Genomic DNA, 18,278 nt, shown 5'->3' on the forward strand with positions numbered 1-18,278 from the left:
CTCAATCAAAAGAAAAGTAAAATTATTTCTGTTTTATTAGTTTGCGGGCAATTTTTTCGCCAACAAGATGATATATCTAAAAAAATGTCACTTCACCCTTCTGTCTGACAGTTAGTGGGTCAGCTACCAGCCCACAGCCCACTCCTTATCCACGCCCCTGGCTCATACGTCTATGTCTGTTTCTCCCGATAATTGCAGAAAACTAATGTAACGTTTATCATATATATCAATCTGGCGGAGTAATTGTTGACATATTTAGAGATTTGCCTAAACGTGTTACTTATATGTGATGGTCTCTTTATGCTTTGAAAACGTACCACTGAAGAGACTTAGCGCAACTGAAACGTGATTTTGGCATAATTGTAGGCATGTGAAAATGAATATAACCCACTAAGGTTATATCAACTTTATAGTGAAACGTAGGCACAGAATCTAAACCCAGTAACGGCTAGCTGGGATATTCTTGTAGGCGGCCCTCGATGTTTCCATTATGAACATAGTTGGATCGACAAAGCAGGTGTAAAATTGTGCATGTTTAAGGACATCAGACAGTCATTTAATAGAGTTAAATGGAATTGGAAGTTGGGATCGAGACCCAAAATGGGCTGAAAATAGCTCCACCCCACCCCTCCGTTAGTGACTGTGATAAATAAAATAAAACTATTCAATCAGACTAAACAGCAAAAATGTTGTGGTTCGGCGGTATTAGAAGTAATAGTTGTTGGGAGAAGACGCAGAAGGTTTTGTTTTGGTTAGATTGGTATAAAACTTCAAACACCATACGTAAACACATGGTATTGTGACAGAGGACATTGCGTTTATTAACTGAATTATTGGATATAAGTATAGATATATAGTCGCGATATCTGGTAATCGACAGCTGTCACTTTTAGGCGAAGTTTGTAAGTTTACTAATCAAATCAAATCTTATATTTTATTTCTTCTAGGTGAAATATCACACATTAATTTAGTAAGAATACGATTTCCAGTTTCACTAGATGCAATGATTAATCCCTTTAGACAGCAGACTACCAAATTCCACAAGCAACAGTTTCCAAATAGTTTCTCTCATCAGTGTTACATGTCCCTGTGAAACACATGCAGGCAACGCTAGACATCATCTAATTGAAAAGAAAAAAATAATAATAACTCCTTACAACAGAAACAAACAGTTTGCTATGTTCGAGATATTTTTCTGACTTGATTAACGTCAACACAAACTAGGTTATTTTGGGACAAACACATGATGCATCTTTATTTCAACAATTCGTGTGCGTGTAGGGATCTTCGGTAATGACAGGAAACCTGGGGTCCTGGGTAAATTCTATAGGGTTGCCCAAGCGCCTTCACCCGAAGTTCTCCAATCCAGTTTCTGTGAATAAATATTGTTTAGAAAAAAATAGATATGACCCAATAACACATTTTATTTGTATGATCTAAAGTGCATTCGTTTGTCCACTCGGTCACCTTATTTAATTTAACATGTTTTTATCTTTTATATAGATGATATAATACAACGATTTAAAGAGTACATGCTAATCCAGCTATTGCTGCTTTATTATCGAGTTCGAACAATTAATTGTTAAATAAGTCATACAAAAATTAGTTCCTCGTTTCATTTATTTGATAAATGTTTATTGTTGTGGGATCTCCATCACGTGTTCTGTCATGTTATATGTCATGGAACATAATATACTCTCGTGACGTCATGTGTGACCATTCAAAAGTTCAGTAATAGCAATCTTTTAATATAAAGTACAGAACAATAATTAAATATTCGTTATACTCGTAAGATGTCGATACAGAGCTGGCCGTTCTTGCTATAATAATTCACAAATAAATAATGCAAGGTGAATGTATTTACAATTTCGTTCAATTTACTTTATTCTGAGCAAAGTTATCACTCTTTCTAGTTTTGACAAGATTGGTGCAAAGATTGTTTATTATCGTAGCAACGATACTTGTTATTCGAAAATTAGTCTGGATTCTCCATTTTAAAATCAAATCATTGAATATCTGAAGCGTTCTAATCTACTTAAAATCAACACTATCCGATGACCTGTCATGTGCAGATTTATTTCTTACATAATCTATCTTTAATGATTAACGGTAATTAAACATACATTATACAAAAGCTAAATCTGCCTATTGCAGGTCTTTCTTTAGGCCTGAAATGTTATCTAAATTATTAATTAGACATTAATTAACTTATCCAGACCATAATCAACTCTCGATGACATCGGATTTCTCTGATATTAAATAGATTATAACAGTTCAGTAATATTTTGATTTAAGCTAAAAATGGAGGAGCGAGACTTAGCTGCGAACAACCAGTACGATGGTTGAAATTATTGCACACGTCTTTTCAAACATATCAAATTATTCATATCACATTATAATGTATCTTTAATTATATAAAAATAAGTATTCATCCATTACCTTGACAATGTGTTGCTATGTCGTTATTAATAAAGTTGTACAAAGTGTCCAAACGATCACAATATTCTTGATCGCTTTCAGAATGTTTTTTATGAGTATGAGTATAACAATATCCCTCTACCCCTAGTGTACAAGCCAATACGACGAAACATAGAACAAGAAACAGCCTCATCTTTAACTGGTAGACCAACAACTAAATGACAATACTTGTGAAGGGTTCTATCTTTATAGTCGTGTATGGTTGACAAATCTTTAAAACAGGATGCCAAGCTGGTGAATAAAATCTTATTTACATGAATTTGATTTATGAGGTTGTCAATTTGCTCCACACCTTTTATTTGATTCAACAATAAAATATTTCACGAGAAACACTAACCAATATTGAGATTTTTTTGTTTCATATGTGTCATGTGGCTATTTCTGGTGTTTCTAAATAGTGTTTAACTTCTAGTCGACATGTTCTAGGTCACTTTGTTATGAACATATTTCAGTAATTCTGTAATAGTGGTCTTTGTTGTTATGAACCTATTTCAGTAATTCTGTAATAGTAGTATTTGGTATGAATCTATTTCAGTAATTCAGTAATAGGGGTCTTTGGCATGAACCTATTTCAGTAATTCTGCAATAGGACTCTTTGGTTTCATTAATTCTGTGATAGGGGCCTTTGGCAGTGGAAGAAAATCGAGCGATTCTAAGACAATCCAAGTGGCTGTGGAGGCTAGTCTCTTTCTTGTCATGTACACGGTTAGGACCAAATCTCCGCCATTTGTCTCAATGTTAAACCTTACCTGACCACCTTACACCACATTTTACTATTGCGCACTTAATAATAATAAAATTGATATCAATCGGATTATATAATAAATTATAAAGTATAATAAATGTACACAGATGTTGTTATTTGTAAATATTATTTGTTATATTCAATGATATTTATAGGATAATAAATCCGACGAAGAGAATGTTATTAGATTGAGTGTTTGACGTTTTATGGATCAGCATGGATTGTTCATTGTTCTGGCTATTTTCAGTTAAAAAAACATCTTCGTAAACCATTCAGCTGGCGAATAATACTAAATGAAATAAAATGGGGTTTAACGTCCCACTTTTCTTCTCCTACTGGGCCAGTGGAGACACGCATACGCCATGCAGTGTGCTACAAGGGAAATTTTGCCCGGACAGCTGTAATATGGTCTACTCTTATTTAAAATTCCAACTGTCAAGGGTCATATTACGTGCACGCCAATGAGTAAATGGGATCTCTGTTGTCCGTCCAATCCGAACGAATATACGTTGTCCCTTGTCACACCTTCCGTCCTACATCACTACCAAGGGGGAACCACGTCGGAAAATCCCGATGAAGTTTCTCGGTCAACGCAAAGATCGAAGACGGGACCTCCAGGCTAGCGAACCAATGTCCTACTCACTGAGCCACCGCGGCGCGGACGAATAAAACTATCATACCGTATTAATTGATTAGGTTAGTCATTAGAAAGTGTTTATATCACTAAGGACAATATCTTTGACTCGAGGACGGGCGCTAGAAGCCTTCCCAAAGTTAGGCTTGAGTTCAAGTGTGTATTTGAATTAAATGTCGATAATACAATGTGACATTTTTACACACTCTAAAACAAAAGTGAAATTCACGAGAAACTCAGTTAACATCAATACATTTTTTTAAAAGAAAATTTTAATCTTGCTTTTCTGATGCGAGATTGAGAGAAAGAAAAGAGTCGACATTACTTTTGTAAAATATGTACATAGCTATCATTCTTTCGGGGCAAACATAATTATTCTCAAAGGATGTAATATATGACAATCTATGTTGGAGAGCTGACTTTAATAATATATAAGTGGGGTCTTAAAATATACCGTTACAGTCTCATGGACAATCATACAAAGAGAGATAACTCCTTTTTATTTATTCGCTTTATTTATATACATTTATTATGATTCTATGTATATGTATATCTTTAGTTGCGTTATATAAGATTATTTTACGTTTTCCGTACATTTAAACCTGGTCACACGTTCAATGAACTAACCTCATGAAAGGCGTATAGCTACGTACCAATTTAACATACAGACACAGTAACAGGAAGGACAAATTCAAATCCACACGACTCTTTAATTCATAAGAGCTTCTCGGAAAATATGGCATACCAGAGGGGAATTCCGAACACAATATTAGATCAGCATGATTGAAGCAGAACGAATCAAAAATAAATACAAATCTACAATCTAACTCACAGCTCAGTTGTATTCTAGTGATATTTAGGCGGTATATATGGGAGGATATAACAAAATAGCACTCATAAAAATGTCAAACACTTAAAGATAGAATCACAAGGACTCCTGTGTTGATACTGTTGCTAGTGGGCTTGGCATGGGCATCGTGTTTCCAAAATTATTGGCATATGCGATCCTAAACCAGTAGAGCAGGTCAAACCCAGAATACAGCAGGGCATAACTACTGCCTAACCAGAAGTGACAGTTTTACGCTTTGCAAAATAGTTCAAGTCATATCTATATTGAAGGGTATTTCAACACTTGGGTCTACGGTGGTTATATCGGCGGGAAAATAGTGAGTCAGCTTGAAGTGAGGTGATATCTGCCTAAGGCCTTAGAATTGTCTATATATTTGTACGAAAATACCTGCACACTTTCTAGGAAACCCGGCAAAGTGATAAATGAGAATACTCACTCCACTGTGCATCAATCTAAAATTAGTAACAGGAATACCGTCAATGACGTGATCCGTGTTGTGTCATGAAATGTTGAATATTTTCTCATACGATTGTATTCCGCCGTGAGAACAAAATGATTACCATTAAACAAAATAATGTTTTATTGGACGACGAATCTTACAATTGGTACTTATACAGGGTAAGAGAATATCAGAACACAGATTCCGGTGACAGAGGTGATTATCACAGTGATTTGCTATATCATAAGGCCTGTCATTGAGTCAACTGGCGTGGTTTCGAATCGCTGGTTGTCCGTGACAAGGAGTAGGGTCGCCTGTCCAGCCTCGTGGGTTTTCTCCGGGTACTCCGGTTTCCTCCCACTGCTAAAGACCCCTACGCGCAAGCTAATTATTGAAATCAAATTAAACCATATGTTAGTCCTGGAATGACCTAGTTTGTGTCGAGTGGACGTTAAACCCTTTTTTTTCTCTCTATCTCCCCCATAATTGGTCAAAAAATTTTTTTTACAATTGGAGGATAATTAATTCAATTTAAGTTGTTGTTTTTTTTAAAAAAAACAAGGGTGGGGGTATATACCGATAACTAGTTGTCTTGAACAAATAAATATCGCGAAGACCGACAAATCTGTTATATATAGAGATACAGATTACCTTGGTGTTCAATGCACGAGCTGGGGGTGTTTATCTAACTTGAACCCCAAGGTCAAGGTCGATAACTGACTTACATACTGTATTCTTTGTTTCTGTAAGAAGTTGAATGAATGAATGAATGAAAATGGGTGGATACGAGAGAGACGCAAGATTACCCCGGGTTTCCCCTTGTCATTGAAATAACATGTATTTATTGTTTTAACTATATGTATATACCTTTTTTAATTAATACGATGTTTCATGTTATTTCTAATACAGTGCACGCACGAAAATGCGTGGTCTGTTTTCCACGGTAATTGGCTGATTGGGACCATGGCTGATTGGGACCTGGCTGACTGGGACCAGATTTGTGGCGGACTGGGACCAGATTTGTGGCTGATTGGGACCAGATTCTTGGCTGACTGGGACCAGATTTTTGGCTGATTGGGACCACGACAAGGCTCATTCGGACCATTACTTAAATGACGCGAGTATTTAAAATATGTTTGCATATTTTTGATAATAAGACAACTGTGACAATAAATAGTGTAATTAGTCACAAATAATAGTGTAATTAGTGAATGACGGCTTCAATACAAATGAGCTAAATCACAGAGAAGATGCTTCACATTCTTGGCTGATTGGGACCAGATTCTTGGCTGATTGGGACCAGATTCTTGGCTGATTCAAACCATGATCAGAACAATGACGAGAGTATTTTAAATATGTTTGCATGACAATAAATACTACCCAGTATTATCAAATTGTAACCCAATATCAAATAGCCTAGCTCATACCAGTATAATTACTGCAACGAATGCGATATTTTGTAATGAGTGAAGTTGAAAAAATGACAGACAAATTGTTCTTTGTACAATATTTTAATTAGTAAATATCATTTTATTTCATATAACGAGACATTTGGTGGCGATTCAATTACTTTACAAACCAATATTTCCGTTATGCTACTGTATTGCTAGTATTAGTTTTCAAATTTGTATGACTTATTGAAATTAGCATAAATTGGTTTAAATAGTATTTCCACGTATAATTACACACAATATATAGGCTATAATGGATTCCGTAACAAGCTCTGAAGTTTATAAAATAAAATAAAAATGGTCTGTTTAAATTGCATAAAACGTATGATAATTGACATAAGATTAATGAGATAATCTCTGTTAATATAGTAACTGTGACATAAAAAAAATGGAATATAAACATAAATAACGTAGGCCTACATAAAAGCATATAATTATAGTCACGTTATAGCCTAGATAAAACTCCTTTAAACTTAATTCAATATCAAAACCTCAGTTTATAGTATTTTTTATCGTGTGGTCCGAATCAGCCTAGTGGTGGTCCCAATCAGCCTGGAATGTGGTCCCAATCAGCCTGGAATGTGGTCCCAATCAGCTTTGACTTTTGGCCCAATCAGCCATGGTCCCAATCAGCTTGGTTCCTTTTCCACAATACCCAGGTTAGTATGTTGGGGTGTTCATCTATATGAACACGTACTTTCCCCAAATGATAACCTGTGCATGTGCTAAAACAACACATTACAGATTAATCAGTAACATGAACAACCGAGTCAGAACAAAGGCTCCAGTGTGTAAGTTGATATAACCGCCCCGAAAGCAGTTTTATGTTTGTCATTACATCAATTTCTAAATGTCAGCATCTATTGCGGATAGCCCACTAATTCCAGGCTATGAATCGTACGTTTCACCAATGTGGTAAAGTGAGTAGGTGTCGTTTACGATAATCTATCGCACCCCTCCCCCGCCAAATAACTCGCAGAGAGAGAGAGAAATGGGGTTTAACGTCCACTCGACACAAACTAGGTCATTTCGGGACTAACATATGGTTTAATTTTATTTCAATAATTCGCTTGCGCGTAGGGGTCTTTAGCAGTGGGAGGAAACCGGAGGCCCCGGAGAAAACCCACGAGGTTGGACAGGCGACCCTACTCCTTGCCACGTACAACTGGGGATTCGAAACCACGCCAGTAGACTCAATGACAGACTTTATGATACAGCGCGCTCACGCTAACCATTCAGCCATCCAACCCCCCAATAACTCGCAGTGATTATGCAGAATCTTTTACCTGGTTATATTATCGACAATGTAAGCTATCTAAAAAGTTATCCGACTAATTGGTAGAATTGTACTGAATGGATATATTCATTCTTAAATAAGAACAACATTATTTATTCTGTTTTATTTACATATTTAAATATTGTAGATTAGAAAATAATACTGTATTAATCGTGCCATGACAACACTAGTATATATGATTTGAGGAGAATACTGTATTTATAATACATGTATATACAATAATAATAATAATATTAATAATAATAATATATACATTTATATCGCGCCGACATTCACTAGTGATAGTGCTCTGTGCGCTTTTACTACGATCGTTGTTTAAATGGGGATGTTCACAACCGTAATATGTAAGCAACGTGGGAGGGTATTTAACATTTTTGGGGACTCAACTAAAACAAATTCAAGATTATGCTATTACATAGTATTGAATAACCGCACAAAACACATTGTCCGTATTTCGGATTACAGTTATTTGTGTGTTTAGTAATTAAGAACTTAAATCATACTTGTGTTTTTTTCGAAAGGAACGTATAAATCATTTTCTATGATTTCCATAATAGGTGCTTGGTCGCTTGGCTTATCAGTCTCCGATTTAGGTGCGTTGTCGAAAACAGCATTATTAGTGTCTTCAAAAGGAACATACAAATCATTTTCTAGGATTTCCATCTCAGGTGCAGCAACGTTTTGCTTTGTTCCGTTGTTGGATGCATTATCATACACACAACTCATCGCAGGTTTCGACACCTCAACAGCGGAGTTTTCAAAAGGAACATACAAATCATTTTCCATGATTTCCATATCTCCTGAAGGCCGATGCTGTTGTATATGACTGGTTGTAGAAGCCACATCATCAGTGTTATCTAGATTGGTAGATGCCTCGTAGGGTGTGTACAGTTCGTTTTCTAGTATTTCCATATCTCCTGAAGGTTGATGTTGTGGTATGTTATTGGTTGTAGAAGCCACAGCAACAGTGTTATCTAGATTGGTAGATGCCACGAAGGGTATGTACAGTTCGTTCTCTAGTATTTCCATATCCAACTCACCAGTTTCATTGCTCTTTAATGCTTGATCAGGTGGATTCACATTAGTCACATTAAACCCTTTTCTGGCCTTATTCACGACGGCATATTCTGGTGTACGACCTGGTTTTATCCCCGATGGATTGGTATTAATATTATCATATTTAACGTCGTCATCCTGGGTATTCAGACTCTCTAGTACGAAGTAGTTTGGAGTAGTATTGTTAATATGCACGTGTGCATGCTGTTGTAAGACATTAGCTTTGTTTCTTCGTATTCTAAAAGTAGATAATCATAGAATTATTTACAACAGAGTTAATTTATATTAATCAGTTTGTAAGCTTCTTATAATAGTGTAATGTTAGTACAAACATCATTCAACAAATTGATAAGCGGTGGGCGGATGATCATCCAACAAATTGATCATTACATCCCATTGTCTGCCAGATTGTTTCCACCCCACTACTAAAGACCTCTGCTATACAAGAGTTATTGATTAACGGTTACAAGATGTTCATCTCAAAATGGCTTGGTCAGTATCGACTTACGTTACCCCCCCCCCCTCTCTCTCTCTCTCTTTCTCTATCTCTCTCTCCCCCTCTCTCTCTCTTTCTCTATCTCTCTCTCCCCCTCTCTCTCTCTCTCTCTCTCTCCCCCTCTCTTTCTCTCTCTGCTTCATGATTTTATTCAAACGTGTATTGGTGTCAATACTCACTCCGCATTTTGGGAATCAGATATTTTATGTCTTGTCAGTATGTTTTAGGGGACATTTTAAAAATGTATCTCACCTGAATACAACACATACAGTTACTAGTATGAATATCAACACTAGTCCACCAACGACATAACCAATTATCAACAATAAATCTGAATAATAAACATATTATTGAAGTGAAATTCATCAAAAGGTTATATTAAAAACGAGCTAAATGAGATTTGGACTATTATTTAATTGCTCTTGTTTAATCTGATATATCAAACATATTCACCTCTCTTCTCTGTGGCAAAACCCACGTGGAATACAATATATAAATATGATTTTAGGGGTGTTTTGTAGCTCGGTATCCTTTGTTTCTACCCAACACGACCTAGATCTTTCGTGTATTTTCGCATAGGATTGAAACGCGATGTCAAACGAGTTATTGTTCGCTTGAGTTAAGCAAATATTATCAGATATATTGGTTGTCACCTTACTAATGTTTTGCGTTGTGTCAGTTCACTTTACAGAGTAAAAATAGCAATGAGCGGAGGCAAGTTCGTCAATTCGACCGAAGCAAGATGTGTAATATTTGTGAGACATTAGAGGAGTATTAGGAAGGTGGTGTCTGTGATTCTTCAAAAAACGGCGAATGGCGAACGACAAAAAATAGGAATGATATATAGAATATAGAATTGTCGGAGATTTTATAACAAAACGAAATACTCTGTGCTGGTAATACGAGAATGCGTCTACTTTAAATGCCATTTATTAAAGACGTGTCTTCTATTCACTAATTCATTAAATATTCACTTATCGCTTTTAATAAACCTACGCTGATGAAATAATGATTATCATTTACAGTTTTTCGACAAAACTTAGATAATATATGGGCAGAACAAAAAAAATATATTCTTTCTATCAAAATTAAATACTGTATCTAGATAATTTATTCTCGGTGGTTTTCTGTTATTTCTTACCAAGAATAGTAGGACAAAGTCTGAACTCTTTAGAGTTACCCACTCCTTAAAAATAGGCCTTTGCCGCCACGGACGTATACGCCAGACTCATTGTTTGCAGTAGTTCTCTATTAGGCCTATTATAAATAGTATTTGTTAATGACACAAATTTAAAACTTAAAAACAAAATTAGTGCATTCGACGAATGTGTTTTATTCTGCATGTTTTTTTTTCTGCCTATATATTTAAATTAGGAGAAAATTAAATTATCTTGAATCTAATTTTGATCGAAATACCGTAAATAATAATTATTATTTCATTAGGTTTGAATTTTTAACACCGATTTTGGGAGAATGACCGACACCGATTAGGAAGGCCACCTTCACACTGTCGATCTAGTTAGTTAGGAAAAACGATTGAATGTTATTGGTGATAAAAAGAAAACAACATGGCTCTGTATTTTCTATTATTTGGACAATGTCAGTCTTACTCGTATTCACACTTTAATTTTACTATATCAAGTTGCCTAAATCTACCGTTGTCTGTTTGTTGTGCTTTACTATCAGCTTGATTTGTTGCTGTTCTTGAAGTTGAACTAGATGATATTTGTGATGTATAAGATGATATTTCTGAGGTGTCAGATGGGATGCCTTGATGGATTGTAGCGTTGGAATCAGTATTATTTTCGGCAGTTGAATCGGTAGTTGATGTTTCAGATGGAATGCTGGGATCGGTTGCAGTACTATAAGCTGTGCTATTTTCTGTAGAGGTGGCTGTACTGGTAGAAGATGGACCTGTAGTTGCAGTTCTGTCTGGTTGTAAAGTGTTTGACGATGACATAAATGGAGTGGTTGGTGTTGCAGGTATATTATTACAGGAACGTGCCAAAGATATGCCTGAAAAGGCGGAAGAGAATAAATTGACATTCAAATTGCACTTAGCATGAATCATTTGTCTACTTTTACTTTCGGCATACCTGTAAAGGATGTTAGAAGACATCAGATTTAACATTTAATGTTTCTATCTGGTCAATTTGATACCTTGCAGAGTTCACCAAAACAAAAACAAGGACTTGTGTCTTCAAGGTTCAATGCGAAACAGTTGATAGTCATTGTTAGACATTAATTTTCCATATTTACCTCGAATTTCAATCCACAGTTTTTGTCCATTTATTTGTTGGTGAGTAAATATGATATCAGCTGTTGATGGCGATGTTGTTGATTGTAGCTTATGATTATCAACTTGTAAGGTGGATGAGTTTTTTCTACTTGTTTTATTATAAGTTATATCACCATATTGTATAAATAAATTAGATCTTGTTCCATCACTAGCTGTTTTTAACAGAAGATCTAATATAGTTATAGATGTTATATTTGTACCACGTATAGAACATTGGCACCTTGTTTCATTTGGTTCAAAACCACTCGTAGCATTTGGATAATGTGGTGAAAATAGAAATATACTAGCTGTATTTTCGTTTAATGTTAACGGGCCTTGGCACAAATCATCCTGGCCATTTCTTCCTGTAATAGAAGAATGAAATAATGATTGAGTCAAATTTAATCATTGATAATTGTCTGCGTTATTATAACTATTCCCTTCTCCTAGATAATTTACTAAAGGAGGATGTTCTGTTGATGAGCATTTGTCCTGAACATTTTCACCTGTAAAATATTTGATTATAATATTTATGACTTCAAATAATGTATTATAATAGGTAGACATACATTTCATGGCGATATTTCAATGAGAATCTGCCTAAATGAATACCCTGAACATTTGATTTGATTATATTTGTTATAACATAATTTATAAATGAATTCAAATAATGCATGATATAACTAAATAAAGCCAATATCTAAATATGTTTACTTACTTGGAATACATCTGTAGTTAACAGTACTTCCTGTACAATTACTATAATTAGGTATATATTGTAAACATGGTGATGGTTGTCCAGTACAAGATGTTATTAAACCTGTATCAGTATTAGTCAATGGTTGACCACATGGTACTGTAGAACTACTACAAGCAGATCCTTGATTATAAAAATACCCGATACTCTCTACATGTATCATATCATTGTTAGAACAAGTCAGATTCACTGATGGAAAGTTTCCACCTCCTTTACATACTGTAATATCTATACCTATATAAATATAAATAAATACAATAAAAATGAAAGGAAATAGGGTTTAACGTCCTACTGTTCTGCCCCTAACTCGTATAGGGCTACGATAAATAAGCTGAGAAAACAAATAATAAGTATTATGTAGAAACGTCGTGTGACAGCCTGATATAAATATCATAAACAGGCTGGAGGTGATCTGATTTATATACGTGTTCCCCTGTTCATTATGTAAATAGTGACCTCTTTTATATATATATAACAAACTGTAATATGACACTTTTATCAACTTTCCTCAGTAAACAATTCAATAGAAAGTATATTCATTGTAATTGAAATGGGGTTTAACGTCCTACTTTTCTGCATCAACCGGGATAATGAAGATTGTCTTACACCACTAATATAAGTATGCAGTGAGAGAGATATTTTTTGAATCCCAGTTGCCAAGGGTTTCTTTTACTTGCATGCGAACGTGTACATGGGGCCTCCGGGTTTTCTTCGGTCTTCCGAACAACTAGAAGCTGTTCCTTTCAGTCTCAGTCCTACATTGTACACACACATCCACACACCCACACCTCCGTCCTCAACCTCAGTCCTAAACATACATTGCACACACACCCACACACGTCAGACCCGCACCACTGACAAGCAGCAATGGCGCTGGTGAATCTGGATGAATCTTATCGACCAACACAAGGGTCCCCTAGTTATTGAGCCAGCGTCATATATCCACTGAGTCGCCGGAGCTTCTTATATTCAATATAATGGCTTCTCCGATTTCACTTATACGTACTCGTCCTATGTGAGAATAACTGGCAGTGCGAAGTATTCAATGTAATGGTTTCTCCGATTTTTCGTCCTATGTGAGAATAGTTGTAATATATTATCATATTATAACATTAAGAGAGATAGAGACAGGGGGAATGGGGTTTAACGCCCACTCGACACGAACTATGTCATTTTGGGACTAGAATATAATTCAATTTTATTTCAATATTTCGCTTGCGTTTAGGGTTCTTTAGCAATGGAAGGAAAATCTGGGAGCTGGAGAAAAACCACGGGGATGGACAGGCGTCCAACTTCTTGTCACGTTCAAGCGGGGAATCAAAACCACGCCACTTGATAACAGGTCTTGTGTTAAACCACCAAACACTATGTCCTCTATAATAAACATATGTGTATATTCAAAACAGAAAGCTATGAATCCAACACAATAAACATAGTAACTCACCATTTATAAACAGCGTACAATGACAGGAAACAATCAGGATCACCAAAACCCTCATTATACTTACACACTTTCACGTTATATATCATTTACTAAATATATGATCGGTTAGTAGAGATGTTTTAACACTTGAAATCAACAAGGATGCTTAATTTTGTTTGAGGTTATTGTTAGTTATTTTCCCACGTGTTATAAGCAAGCTTTCACGGTCTATATACATAACCTTTACCTTTCTTATATTACATATATTCAACTACTGTCTGATTCATCGTAAATTTTAAACGGATTTCTTCGATTATGAACAAACTACTTAACGTTGGTTATTATAAACTTACCTGTGTGTTTGTAATGAACTCCCGTTCGATAAAATCCATTGCACAACTAATTATCACAACGATGAAAACAAGTTCTCTCTTGAAAAATTGAAATATCACAAACTTTTCCCAGAGAAAAATACCAATGTGGAAGATGGTTACGTCACTCTGCGGAAGATATCATTTCGTATTAGGGGTGACAGCATAGGAAATTCAAGTACAATTACGACAAGAATCCATGACCACTCGGACCAAAGATCACTCGGTTCAAGACCAGTCGGACCAAGTGATAGACCACTCAGCCCAAACAAATAGACTACTCGGACCATACAAAAAGACTATTCGGACCCAACAGAAAGACGACTCGGACCAATAATAAAATGTTGTTTTAATAAATTGATAATTGCGTTTGTTTTAATATAATTACTCGAACCAATAATAAAGTGTTATTTTAATAAATTGATAATTGTGTTTATTTTAATATGACTACTCGAACCAATAATAAAGTGTTATTTGAATAAATTGATAATTGTGTGTGTTTTAATATGACTACTCGAACTAATAATAACGTGTTGTTTGAATAAATTGATAATTGTATTCCAAATCGCAAAATATCGAGAACCACACTTGTAGTCACGTTTAAAAAGGGGCATATAAACGTCCGGTCTTCGTATTATTATGTGCTGTTTATATTAACGCATCAAGGGCGGATAACTTGAAAACGTGTCTCCACCCCACCCCCCATATATAGTAACCCAGGGGTTAGTGGGGTAGAACGGAATGAAACCACTGGGGATACCGCGAATGTGGAAAAAGTAAAATTAGGCTATCAGACAAGAACAGTATACCCGTATATGTAGAAACTGTCAAAAGTCTGGACATACCGAGTCTCATTGCAAGAGTAAAGAAAAATTAGATTGATATTTTTTTTGGGCACCATTATTAATTAATTTTAAAACTAATCGTTGATTTATTTACGTACACAAAATTGAACCAAACAACTCTAAATATAAGAATTCCGTATAAGAATTATTTGCTTCTTTGTATTGTGATTTAATAATATACTATTCAAAAAAAGTAGGGGATATTTGATTTTTAAGTGTTATTTAAGTCACCTAATGAAACTGACGAAGAAACAAATGACAAAATGAAATGAAGTTCACATTCATCGATTTATTCCAAATGATCGTTAGACTAAGTAAGGCACAGACTGACCATTATAAGGGTAAAATGATACCCGGGGTAAAACAGCAAAGTTACCACAGCATCACAACCAAGTCAGTAACGGGTAAATCCTCCTCTGTTTGCCAAACAAGCATTGATCCGACGTGGCATACTTCTAATGAGACGTCTAAGGTCATTTTGGTCCAGATTGCCCCATTCCTGTTGCAACGCAGCAGCAAGTTCTTGGACATTGGCAGGACGTTGTTGACGTTGACGTAACCTCTGTCCAAGCATGTCCCAGACATGCTCGATGGGGGAGAGGTCGGGACTCAGTGCTGGCCATGGTAATGTGGTGATGTTCTGTTGTTGGAGGTAACCTGTAACGATCCTGGCCCTGTGACATCTTGCGTTGTCATCCTGGAAGATGAAACGGCGGCCATGACGTCGTGCGAACGGCACAACATGGACTGCCAAGATGTTGTCCCGGTAGTACTGGCCTGTAACACGCCCTGCAACAACATGTAAAGCCGTTCTTCCAGCAACAGTGATGCCTCCCCACACCATAACAGAACCACCCCCAATTCGATCATGTCTGATGACGTTAACGTCTTGGAAGCGCTCGTTTCGACGACGCCACACCCTCCTACGTCTGTCCAAAAAATCAACAGTGAACCTTGACTCATCTGAAAACATCACATCGCTCCAGCGTCGATTATCCCAGTGTTGACGATCCCTACACCAACGACGTCTTGCCTGAATGTGATGATCTCTCAAACAAGGGATCACGCGAGGACGTCGGGCGCGAAGGTGACCCCTATGCAGTCGATTCCGAATCGTCTGGCCACTCACTCTCACACCAGTGTCTGTTTGAAGACGAGCGCTGATCTGATTTGCTGTGATGACACGATTTCTCAAGGCCAAGGTACGGATAAATCGATCCTGGGCTTGAGTTGTCGCCCTTGGTCGACCTGAGCGTGGTCTGTCCTGTACAGATTGTGTATCACGGTATCTGGACCATAGCCTGCTTATGACAGACTGAGAAACATTCATCGTCCGCGCCACAACCGCCTGTGTTGTGCCGATCTGTAGCATGCCAAGGGCACGTAACCTTTCATTTTGGGTAAGCCGACGCATATCAAAATTTGTTTTCTGGTCACTAAAACAATTAAATTCAATGCCACAATGACTGTAACATACAAAGTCAGAGTCGTGCAAATCTTGGGTTGGACCCCCATGATGATCCCAAGCATCACCTGCATTCCATGCGGTAGCTATTGGTGCGTTTGGACGTCACATGTAACTGGAAATGTTTCTTCTGTTAGGTTCTATAGTGACTTTTTTCGTAGTCATTTGCATATTTTAGTATTATGCCCCCAAAATCAAATATCCCCTACTTTTTTTGAATAGTATAAATAAATAGCATATTGTCTAGCCTTATAATATAATTTAATTGGTCCGACTGGTCTTGTTTTGGTCCGACTGGTCTTAGTCCGAGTAGTCTTTGGTCCGAGTGGTCTGGATACCTACGACAATTGGCATTGAGTTTGAGCGTTCGCACACATAACTACCCGCATTCCTGTATTTAGTTACCGTCTTTTACATTCTAGTAAAATCTCTGCAAATTTTATAGCTTTACTTTTTGAAATATTTTGTTCTAATTATTTGATTAGCGACTCGGATGGGATTATTTACTTTTGAACACGCATGCCGCACAAACACAACTATACATTCGTTTTACGGGCTTTATCACACTTCGGTCAAAACTGTCGAATCGAGAATTAATGTTCCGCTTCTTACGGGGTCATACGGGCTTAGTAGCATTATATACCCACCCGGGCACCCAATACGGCAATTATATAGACACGCTGAGGGCTGCCGCAACACGCTCAAAGATGTTACTGAAGCGGTTATTATTCGATCGAAAGAATGCGTATAAAATTAAAAATACACTCAGAGAATTCGGAGGTAAGCTTCATGATCCTTGTTAAATTATTTATAACATGAAGAAGATAGGATATTTATAGTTTATTCATGACTTTATTTTTACGAGTATCCGTGCAATCAGTGATATTTTAATTGTGAAGAAAATTTGATAGACTGGCGATCAATGGTTTCCATATAAATCTCCTATGTAATTGCCTTCAATTGATATTTTTCGTCGCCCAAACCCATATACGATCAAAATGATCGCGCTGTCAAACTATCTTTCAATGTTAACCAACCCCCGCAACAGGTATATTGGATTCGACCAATACGTCACGAAGACATTGTTGACATCGACTCAGTCGAAATTACAAGTAAATTTTCAAATTTTTCAAGAGAGAAATTGTTCTCATCGTTGTGATAATTAGTTGTGCAATGGATTTTATCGAACGGGAGTTCATTACAAACACACAGGTAAGTTTATAATAACCAAAGTTGAGTAGTTTGTTCATAATCGAAGAAATCCGTTTAAAATTTACGATGAATCAGACAGTAAACAATTTGATATCACACACATCACTATATAATGGATCGATATTGAAATAAACAACAGTTTAAAGTCACCTATACAAGTCAGAATAATTTGACGTCATTTATCAGACTGTAATCATACCAAATGTTCAATATACATATTAATAGTATGTACAGGAGGACCACACCACACACAAACAATTATACAAGACAAACCTACGGACGGGACGTGTTAACGCTGTTGGTTTGTATAAATTCAATAGTATTATTGTTACTTTAATATAAAAAAACACACGTGCTTAAAATTATAATACACATACGGGGGATATTTCAAACTTTATCCTGACAACTCATAAATATCCAATTTATACTCACTGTATAAATTCTTGACGTTGTGATCATGCTTTTACTTTAACGTCATTGC

At 36.2% G+C, this 18,278-nt stretch overlaps 1 long non-coding RNA gene across 1 annotated transcript; it reads right to left on the minus strand.

Moving 5' to 3' along the window:
- Window positions 1–795: 795 nt before the first annotated feature.
- LOC126830421 (uncharacterized) lies at window positions 796–3,051 on the minus strand. The gene is made up of 2 exons (XR_007683839.2): window positions 2,440–3,051; window positions 796–1,121 (listed from the first exon to the last, which is right to left on the minus strand). It is a non-coding gene; the product is annotated as an uncharacterized LOC126830421 (long non-coding RNA).
- Window positions 3,052–18,278: the final 15,227 nt, after the last annotated feature.

This window comes from Patella vulgata, chromosome 8 (assembly GCF_932274485.2).
Source record: "Patella vulgata chromosome 8, xgPatVulg1.2, whole genome shotgun sequence".
Lineage (NCBI taxonomy): Eukaryota > Metazoa > Mollusca > Gastropoda > Patellidae > Patella > Patella vulgata.